Below are 10,868 nucleotides of genomic sequence, written 5' to 3'. Positions count from 1 at the left end.
CTAAAATGTCACAAGTGTGTCCCTGCTGGGGAAGTTCGATTGAGCTCAAGACTGCAGTCTTCCAGTCTTTAAACAAGCGGGCTAAATCCTTCTGTGTTTACACACTGCTGGCTGGGAACACGCGCTGCTTCTGGTTTGTGATGGGAAGGGTTCAGTGCTTAGATTCGACTACACAGCCTATGCTTTGAGAGCTGCCTTGCCGTATACCCGAGATAAGAATTTAAATGTGGCTCTTTTAATTCTCCCATCAGTCATGGATCTGAAACGGGATTATTGGTGTTTGCACCTTCTCCTCTTTATATTCCAGAGAGAGTTCTAAATTGCTGTTGAGGATTTCCCCTACTGTTGTGTGCTCCATCATGGAGCTGTCCTGGTGCCTGTTGTTCCTATTTACCTTACCATAGCCTCAATATCAGCTAGATGAAGGCAATGAGGGTTATTTTTTGTAGCAGGTAATTTCGAGACTGATCAAGGACCCACCCACAGGAAGCTTGACGCTTCCCTCTGAAGAATTGGTGTGGTGTAACAAAGTAATTAAGAGGAGGGAGAAGCTTAGCTCGGAGCATTGAATTTGCCTTGTTGTGCTAATAGCTCTGTGAGGTGGCAGTCATCTGAAGTTCATTACAATTTGGATCTGAAAGCGCTCGGTTCTTGGTGTACACACTTTACCTGTTCAGTTCGTTTGGCAACGAGACTGAACAGTGGGTAGAAACATCTTCCTCCATTGACACCACACACGTACACAGTAAAAAGTAATGTATTAATGTGTATTGACTGCTATCACTTACTTACTTTTAGGCTCGAATAGAACAAATTAGATGGTTCTGTCTATTTTTCAGCATATCTTACCCAAAATTTTACCAGGAACATGGGTATTACGTGAAAGGTGTTTTGGAAATGCTTAAAGGAAATTTAATTCCTATTCAAATTTGATAGTACTAATTTAAAGCATAGATAGTATTTTTCACCTTGAAAAGCTTTTAGGTAGCTTGGGAAATAGTCTTTCCTCTACCTTTAAGAATTTGCTTCTTTTCCAGATACGGAACTAGTTGCACAGCATACTAGTGATTCTTCAGCTATCATACTAATGTAAAAAATAACTTTAACTCACATCAAGTCTAAAACGTTTTAAAGCAGCATAAGGGGGAATCTGGGTCTGGGAAATTTTACTCAAACTTAATAGTGAAAATACAATCTAAAAAGTTGGTGCAGTCACCACCTACCATTCCCACAGACAATAATGGTAGGACAGCCCTGCAGCTTGTTTTTTGGCAGTACTTCTTAATGCAGGCACAATTCTCCACTCACTGTACTGTTCAGATTCTGCAATACAGCTGGTGCTGGCTTTTCTTGTCAGTGACAGTTCAGGAGTAGAAAGAAGTACAACTGCTGAGCTAGAAGTCCACACTGATGGTAGGTCTGGTTTTAATGCATTAAATGTAGCATAAAAATCCCCTACAGGAATATGGTATGAAGTAGTAAATCCCTACAGTTACACTCACAGTTCAGCTTTGGTCATAACAAATGGATGGGCTGACTTGTCTTATCTTGGCTCTGTGTTTTTCTGCTTTTGCTGCCAGATGAAACTGGCACAGAAGCATAAAGATAGCAGAAACATATCATATGTTTTGGCTATTTGTTCAAACTCCAGTACTGTTGTTGCTGAGCCACTTGAGGTTGTGACTTTCATTAACATTGCTTAAAGTTCATATTTACAGTCCATTTAAATTTTGAAAGTTATTTTCCCCAGCCATAAAGAAAAAGTGTATTTATTGTGAATTGCTTTCTCTATTATATTGTTACCCTGGTGTAACTGCCTTGCACTGACACAGAACTCTTTTATTGGTTACCTCTAGTTGCCTCCAAAGCAGCCAAACCTAAAGAAGCATGATACAATACTTCAGTGTCACTCTTCTTTGCAGCAATAGACTTCTCTAGGAAGCCAAGTCCCTAAAGGCAAAATTGCCCTTTTTTGGTTCTACACCTGTCACTGTTGCACTTTGGGACCAACAGGCATCTCCCAGGCAAGGCAAAGATAGGGAAAGTAGCATGAGTAAGCACCTAAATGTGCAAACGCATGATAATTGACACTGGAACCTGCAGGTGTCACCACAATTAGACCTTAATACACCTGCACCTTTATTCTTTGTTCTGTTTGAAGGAAAAAGGAAGTCATGTTTTGTGGCATGAGGCAGCAGTCAAAGGGATGAAGGGAATGAGTTCATTATGAATGAGCTCAAAAAATCTTTCTAATGTTGTTACAGTGGGGGGGTGGGGGGGGGGGGGTTGAAACCCACAAATATGAAGTCTCTGGTCCCTATGCCTATTCAATAATTTGCTGTTAAAGGTTGGAGCATGGAACTCTTGTTTTACCTTGCCTTCTGTGAAGCTTTCCAGTACTTGAATGTTTATCCCCAACTGCAAGTTCTGGTGTTTGAAGACCAGAATACCTGCCTCTACCTGAGAAACAGGTAGTTACAGTTTACCACTTGTCAGTATAAATGCTGACAAAAGCAAAGTTTAGGAAAAAAATGTGAAAATGTTGTGAGACTATGGCCATTTCCGGTGGTTAAAAAAGTGCTCTAAGCTTGCCTAAAAATGTGAAATATGCTGAAAGGAGAAGCCAAAAATCCTTCCTTTGTAGGACCCTCCCAAATGTCTGGAATTTCTTAGCTTTCCTGAGCGTGAGAAAGAGATTTTTCAAGCATACATTCATCTTTGACATGAAAACACTGAATGCCTTTTAAACTGTCTCAGATTTCTGGCTTGAGTTTCCTTAAGTTTGTGATTTCTAACCTCTAATGCCAACCATAAAAATAAGACAAATTGTTTATGTTACAGTATGCTGAAAAAATTTATTTTTCTATAAATGTGCGTTCAAAAAAGTAACCTAAATTAAGTGGAGGGTCTGGAAATGGCCTATAATGAAGTATAGCTGAATAATTTGCATTCATTTGTAGCATTTGTCTCACAACAGATAACATGACGACTATAAGTTCATAGCAAAGGCATTAAAGCAAGTGTTACAGACATGCACTTGTCTTACACTGAACTTATAAGGAAATGTAAAAAAGCTGTAGGAAGTATTAATTCAGTCTTGGCAGGTTTCACTATGAAAATGATATACCCTTTGAGAAATGCAATAGAAACTGGAAAGCTTTACTAGAAACAAAATAAGCAGTTGTCTAATCATTATAGCATAGCATAGCTATACTTTCTAGAATCAGTGATTTCTTTTTCACAATCTTGATTAATTTAGAAAAATTAGGTGGCTTTTTAATAACTCTAGTTTTCTCATTAGAATTGTCTGGTTTTGAAGTAGAAAGGGAAAAGTGATAAGAAAGAAAGCATGCCTTAGGATGATGGAGCATATTGCTTCTAGAGCAGTTCCAGAGCTGGTAGCCACTGGGAACGCTGCTCTGCTGGTGTTACCTGAAACAGTGAACACACAGGTGAATAAGGGGATGCCCAGCACTGTATGGCTGTGCCCAGGCAAGGAAAGAAAATTGTACAACTGCTTTAAAACTTCTTACTGCTGATCTTATGATAATCAAAGGCCTATACCAACAAGGATTAAAAACAGAAGTGTCAGCTCCTCTTTAGGCAAGTTGGCAAAAATGAAATGGGCAGTTTTCAGGGTGGTTTTCTACACTGAATAATTTCCAAACCAGAATTATTTGGATATTTATTTGTCAAACACATACAATAGTTATATTTACCATATATGAGCTATTACTTCAGCTCCACTGTTTTTTGAGGCTTAAGTGGATTTTAGTTTTTGTCTATATTTAGCTAGTAACATTTCCATTTGAAAAAACATCTGTGTTAAGAGAACAGTCAGGTTACAAAAAGCAGTATTTTAAAGTCAGGAAGAGACAAAAAGCACAGAAGCACATGGGCTGTTGAAATGCTGGTGAGAGACAAATACCCCCTGGCATCCTTGAATGCCTCAGAATTAATGGAGTCAACCTGACAAAACATCTGTAAAGTCAAAGAGCTGTTATCCCCACTTCACCAATAGGAAATTGAGTGGGAGAGTTTGTAGGTAGCTAAGGCACATTTGGTTCTTTCATTTAGTTTTGAAACATCACTAAATGATTTTGATTTAGGGACAGTGAACTCTCCTCCCAAAAAACAGCTGACAAAATCTTAAACTGAACCACTAGTATTTGTGGTTGCTGCCAGAGGGGATGATCCTGCTCTCTCCTGTCCCAGGCCATGTGCTCCTGGTGCTTTTCCTGTGTTGGATGTAGTAATTGTGCCACCAGATTCTCATGCTGAGCTGGCAGCTGCTGCAATGGCATTGCAAGATGTGATCCAAGTGTAAGGAGGGAAAGGCACAGACAGGGATGGCAGGGCAGAGTGAGATGGGCTGTTTTGTGACAACCTGCACATGTCAGGTATGCTAGTGCAAACCACACTCTGAAAACACTGACTCCTATAAGCAGATATTACCCTTACTGCAAGCCAGAGATATTGTCTGGCAACAATCTGGAATGTTCAGAGCAGGGCACCTGCTTTGGCAGAGGTACGGGAATGCAAACAGATTGCTGCCACTACTTACATCCAGCTCTCTGGTGGGTGGTGAGGCTGAGAGATAAGGTACTGTGTGGGACCAGGGATACATCTAACAGATGATGCATCTCATACAAAATGCATCCATCTAACAGATTGTGCATTAAAGAAAAAAAAAGGACTAACCACATTAAGCACAACATCAGCACAACATGTGAGACAATCTTCCTTGTCCATTCAGACCTGGTAAAATCTGAGTCAGCTGAAATATTGTGACCAGTTCTGAGCACTTAAAAATGCAGCTGCTTTGGAAAGGCTCCAGAGGCAAGCGATAAAATAATCAGAGGCCCAGCAAACATAGTCTGTTATGCTGGAACATCTATAGAGAGGCATAATAAATTTCAAATATGTAAGAACTACCTATAAAAAGGAAGAGAGAAACTGTTCTCCAGTGCAATGACATGAGGGCTGGAATTAAGTCAAGGCAAAAGAGACATCAGGGTTAAACTACACATGCTAATTTTGTAATTGTAAGAATAGCAAAGTACTGCAACAGATCGCTTAAGGAAGATCCAGAATTTCTGTATTTAAAAGGTTTTAAGGGTATATAGAACAAACAATAGCCTGTAAAAGCCAATGTATTTGGTTTATTAACCCCCACATAATTTGTTCAGTCTGCTGAGTATGATTTCCAAGACTTCTGTATTCATTTTCTTCTGTGGTTAACAACACTAGCAATCAGTCTTACAAAGTGAGAATTGTATCTCTGGCATTCTCTCTCAATTGAGGCCCTTGACGAACGATTGTTTTCCTCCCATTTAAATTTCATCAAGTGTCAAACTTTCCAGTCCATCTAAATCACTAAAGTAAAACTTGCTATCTCATGTCTAAATCAAAGCTAAGTCCCCTCTGTGCCTTTCTGCCATGGGTACCTGTCAATCTCAGCATGTGGAAATAGCTACTCGGAGAAAGCTCTTCTGTTCTGCAGACTACCCCCATCACCCTCGAGGGGGATTGTCCCCACCGGCACCCTGTCCCCTCTCTCTCCCTGTCAGGGTTTCATTCTTCTGTGGGGTTCTCAAGATCTCTCTGAACTCTTGGCTCCATCAGACCATTTGCTGCTTCTGCCTTTACTTTTACTCCTTGTTATGTGAATTTCTGTACTGAAAACATGGTATCTCCATTTTTGGGCCCTCTGACCCCTTTAAAATTGAAAGTTACTCTTTTAATACAACTTTCTGAAGTTTTCTCATCATTCCCACAGAGTCGGCTGCCTTAATAAAGTAAACCTTTGACACATTTTTGCCTTTTGTGTTTAAGCGTGTAATCTGCCAGTCCAATACACGCAAAGGCCATAAACAAAACAATGACAATTTTATCCAATGGGATCTCGCCTTGACCCTCGTTTTATCCTCTGTGTCGCGCTGCCCTCTCAGACTCAAGCAAAGGAGGAGACCTTAAGCTGTAGGGAAAAACATTAAAAAACACCAACCAACAATAACGTTCCTCGGTTTCAGGCGCGAGGAAGGCGGTAAAAGCCAACAAAAGACGGAAAAGCTAATGACCCCGACGTGATTCGAACACGCAGCCTTCTGATCTGGAGTCAGACGCGCTACCGTTGCGCCACGAGGTCCTGTTGGGAAGTGGCAATCAGAGCCTTACAACTCGGCCGCCGGGGCCGCCGGCAGTGCAGCCCCTCTGCCGAGGGGCAGGGCGGGGGCGGGTTGGGCCGGCGCGGCCCCGCACCTTGCCCGCCGCCGCCGCACCCCTGCGCCGGCCCCTCTGCTCCGGCACTGCTCCGTTACCGCCTTCCCGCGCAAGCACGCCAACTCTCCCCACCCACACCCCCGCTAGTGGTCCGCAGCAGCAAGGGCCTTCCGCCCCCGCTCCCTGGTGGTGCCGAGCTCGCCCCCCGCGCCGTTGCCGCCCTACGCAGGCTCGTGGGTCCATGCTCCCGCTGCCGGAGGTCGCCCCTGCTGTCCCTCCTCCCACAGAACAGCATTGATAATCCACCAGTAGGACATGGTTGTGGGGATTTACTCATAAAAGCAGTCCCGCAGCCGCAGTCCTCAAGGCAGTTCCTCGTTAGTATAGTGGTAAGTATCCCCGCCTGTCACGCGGGAGACCGGGGTTCGATTCCCCGACGGGGAGGCCGCAATCCATGTTTTTCTTGCCGGCGGGAGGCGCCTTTTGTCTTAAAAACGGCTCGCGCGGGGTGGAGCAACAAAAGCAAGCGCGCAAGCGCAGCACTCCCCGTCGGGGAATCGAACCCCGGTCTCCCGCGTGACAGGCGGGGATACTCACCACTATACTAACGAGGAGTCGGGCACGAGACCTCCCCCCGCGGGGGCGGCTCCCGCTCTGCCCGGGGCGCGGGTGGGGCTGGTGAGGGAGCGCCATAGGGACGGGGACAGGGACAGCTCCGCACACCCCCGCCCCGCTGCGGCCCCGCCGCGCAGCCGCACGCGGAGCTGCGGGCTCGGATCGCTGGAAATTGCCGCGGGAGGGAAGTGCCCGACGGGAGGCGGGGGAGCGGAGCAGCACCGGCAGCTCGGGTGTCTTTGCGTTTGTAGTTCTGCATCTCGTTCACGCAGAGTTTCTTTTTACGGGAACCTGAGAAGTGCTGGAGTCAGCAGTCCTTGAGGTAAAGGAACGGGAGCACCTGCTCCTTACCTACCTAAAAAGGAACGAGGGAAATGGAAACCAGCTACTTTGAGATTTGAGAGTAGAAGGCAGAAGGACACGGGCTGACCATCTGGCTTGATGCTGACCCGGTCAGCAGAAACATGGTTGTAAGTTTGTACGACAGTGACATTAGACAAGGAACTATATTTACTTTGCTGACTTCTGAGATGAAGAATTAACACCACATAATAAACAAGCATTCGGAGCAAATGGTGTTCTCTTTTGATGGCCCGCTACTGCTAGTATTAGCATAAATGAACCCCAGCTTAGGTTTTTCAGATAATCAAAGCTAAAGAGCAAACAGCTTCCTTTATGAAGACTTCTAAATATAAGTGACCTCTAAATAATGCATTTCTGGGAATTTAAACTCATTTACACATTTGAATGTGCTTCTCAGTGGATGCAACAGATTTAAATTTTGTCCTGGAAAGTGAAAAATACCAACCACAGTCTTGTAACAATTTCAAGACTTCAGATGTAGTGTAATGAGCCATATTGTAGGGCTGTGGTCTGGTAATAGGCTTTAAACCTCCCAGAGCAGGATCAAAACCCGTGTTTCCAGGCTGGTCTGCACTTGCTGTGCATGTTCAAATTTTATTCAAAATACGTTAATTGTTTGCTTGAAGCTGGGAGACTTTCTGGTGGATCAAACGTTGCCTGTTTGCATTTTATAGGATCACACACACGTAGTTTAGACATTTTTGCCTGCAATTTCTCACTTCCTTCTGTTCATTAACCCTTGTGGTCAGGGAGCTGAGCTTCAGACATCTTTATGTACCCCAAAGAAGATGATGACTTATCAAAAAATACTTTAGAAGGGAAGCAAGAACAGACACGGGGGTGTGAGTCAGTGTAGCAAAAGGGCTGTTTTGAAGTGGATGGACTATTATGAGGCTACAATGATTTGCAGTTACAGAGCAAATACATTCCTTGTTGATTTCTCACAGAGACATGCAAATGCAAAGCAGAACAGGTACTGGGATCTATGATCAATGCTCCACAATCTGTGGAGGCTCCATCTTCTCCTCACGATCTACATGCAGCTATTTCATGTGTGCAGTTCTAACAACCTTGTTGCACGGTTTCCTCATCATTGCATCAGCTCTGTGTTTAGCTTGTCCCTGGAGGCTGCTAAAACATGACTGGTGAAAGTCACCTGTAAGAGGCCCATTAGAGCCACAGGCAGGAGCAGGGCTGCCATCTAGCACATCTTTGTGGCTGGATGCTAGTTACCTCCCCTTCAGCTTACTTAGCTGAAGCTCATCTGGCAAAATGCCCAGATGAGTATTGAATCTCATAAAGGATGGGAAATTCCATGACCTCTTGGCCACAACAGGTTGTCCACCCTCACTGGTAAGAATTTCCACATACTCCCCTATTGTGTTTGCGGGGTGCCCCATGGCAGGAAGGAATGATGACTCTGACTCCATGTTGTCAGAAGGCTAATTTATTATTTATGAAGGTATAATGTATTAAAGAATTCTATACTAAACTATAATATACTAAAGAATACATAAAGGATAGTTACAAAAGGCTAAGAAGATAATAATGAAAACTTGTGACTCTCTCCAGAGTCCCGACACAGCCCAGCCCCAATTGGCCAATGAGTGAAAACAACCCACAGCAGAAACCAATAAAACAATCACCTGTTGGTAAATGATCTCCAAACCCATACCAAAGGAGCAAAACACAGGAGAAGCAAATCAGATAATTATTGTTTTCTTTTTTTTCTCTGAGGCTTCTCAGCTTCCCAGGAGAAAAATCCTGGGCGAAGGGATTTTTCCAGAAAATGCGAATGCCACATCCCCCTCCTTGGAATTTGCCATGTTGCAACTTGATCATTTTGCCCTGCACCTCCAAGAAGTGCCTGGCTCCATCTTCTTTATTCCCTCCCAAAGGGTAGCTGAAGACATAAATCAGATAATCCTGTAACCTCCTTCAGGCTGAACAAACCAACCTTTCTCAGTGTCTCCCTGTTTGCCATGTGCTCCAGCTCTCCCTGTTCATTTGGTGACCCGTCACTGGACTCATTATAGTTTGTTGGGATCTTTCTTGTGTCACCCTGCCCGGGCTGTGCACAGCTCTCCATAGGCGGCCACAAGTGCCAGGAGGGGATGGGGGCAGTGATCACTTCCCTTATCTAGCTAGATTGTTACTGATATTTCCCAGCCTATCACTAATTTTCGTTGCTATAAGAGCAATCACTTACTCAAGGCTGCCCTTGTTGTGCACTGGGACTTTTCTGTAAAGCTGCTGTTTACTCAGCCAGTCAGCTCCTGGCTGCTTGAGTTATTATATCCACGGTGCAGGAATTTATGTTTGTCTTAATTGAATTGGAAGAAATTCATACTGGCCCACGTCCCCAGCCTTTCAGTGTCCTGCTAAGGACAGCCCTGGCCTTGAGGGAATCAGCTGCTTCCCTCGATTCGATGTCACCCACCTGAGTCACGTGCTGATACCCATTTGCCTTGGCAAGTAACATGCATTGTTATTGGCATGTTGAGGTGCATCACTGATCAGTGATGGAGCCTCCTGGAGCTGCAGAAATGAATTCTTCCAAATCAATGAAAAACCACAAATCCTAGATGAGGAGAGAAGCCCTTTACAGGGTGGGGTCTTTAGGACATCACAATTCTGAACAGCTGCTGCAACTTGAAGATATTTGATTCTGATTAATCTTCACAGCTATTTTGTATGCTCTTCTTTCTGCCCATTCACACATATCCAACACTCCATCTGCTCTTTGTGTTTTATTTTCCTTTTAATTTTTGTCTGTACCCTCACTCTGTGATGTTCACAGCACATGATTTAATTAGCTTTTCAGTAAGAACATATGAGTTATTAAATGGCATCTTAACTCAAAGGACTTATTTCTGTATAATTTTGGCCTTATACAATTTCTGTCCAGTGTAATGGGTTTGTAGTGAGGTCTGTATGGCTCAGTGATCTCCTTCTGTGCTAACGTATTTTGATTTAGCTAAAATGAAGTTTAAGAAGTTATCAGAAAAATCCATTTACATCTCTTAAGGGAAGGTGTGATCAGGCATCCCATGTGAAATTAACAGCTGAAGAGCTGAAAAAATTCTGGGTAAAGAGGACTGTGACACTGTACATCAGTGCCTGGGGGATTAGTGGGAGGAAGGATTTAAGGGGCTTTCCCTTTTTACTTAATTATTTATTATTTAGTTAAGGAGCCATTTCCCCTGGCATAGGTTTTTCAGTACTAGAAGCAGTCACACAGCTGGGTAGATTCCCCTCCCTGTTGAGTCTTGTGAAGTGCCTAATAAGTGGAGCCTTTTAAAAACTTGTCGGAGAAATCTCAGGGTTTGAATATTTATGTCCTAAGAATTTTGAAATTAAATAGACAAGAAATGCCCATGCTGAATTGCATTTTCTGTTTAGGTAAAAAGCTCAACAGTTGCATCTGGCCATTTTTATTCCTATAGCATGGTTTACATCCAGTGGATGCTTCCAATAAGAATAAATTCCTTCTCAGAGGGGATCTGCATTCTCATCACTTGTCAGAAGGGATTGGCAGACAAATGTACTAAAGAAATACCATAAACATTGGAAAATGAAAGCTGGGAAAAGTAGAGGCTGGCTGGTTTTAATGAATAGTTTCAACTTTACAATTGCAAAAACTGAGAGAGGTCCTGCTTAGAAATAGA

The 10,868-nt window shown here is 43.4% G+C and overlaps 3 non-coding genes across 3 annotated transcripts; 1 reads left to right on the top strand and 2 right to left on the bottom strand.

The window, feature by feature from the left end:
• Positions 1-6,076: 6,076 nt before the first annotated feature.
• On the bottom strand, positions 6,077-6,148 carry TRNAW-CCA (transfer RNA tryptophan (anticodon CCA)). Its single transcript has one exon. It is a non-coding gene; the product is annotated as a tRNA-Trp (tRNA).
• A 446-nt stretch (positions 6,149-6,594) lies between these two features.
• On the top strand, positions 6,595-6,666 carry TRNAD-GUC (transfer RNA aspartic acid (anticodon GUC)). The gene has a single exon. It is a non-coding gene; the product is annotated as a tRNA-Asp (tRNA).
• A 98-nt stretch (positions 6,667-6,764) lies between these two features.
• Positions 6,765-6,836, bottom strand: TRNAD-GUC (transfer RNA aspartic acid (anticodon GUC)). The gene has a single exon. It is a non-coding gene; the product is annotated as a tRNA-Asp (tRNA).
• Between the last annotated feature and the right edge of the window lie 4,032 nt (positions 6,837-10,868).

The sequence above is a fragment of the Melozone crissalis genome, unplaced genomic scaffold (genome assembly GCF_028551555.1).
Source record: "Melozone crissalis strain CALT ecotype California unplaced genomic scaffold, PUWL_Pcris_2 ptg000004l_1, whole genome shotgun sequence".
Lineage (NCBI taxonomy): Eukaryota > Metazoa > Chordata > Aves > Passeriformes > Passerellidae > Melozone > Melozone crissalis.
Note: the sequence above shows the minus strand (reverse complement) of the source record. Positions and strands in the feature narration are given on the sequence as shown.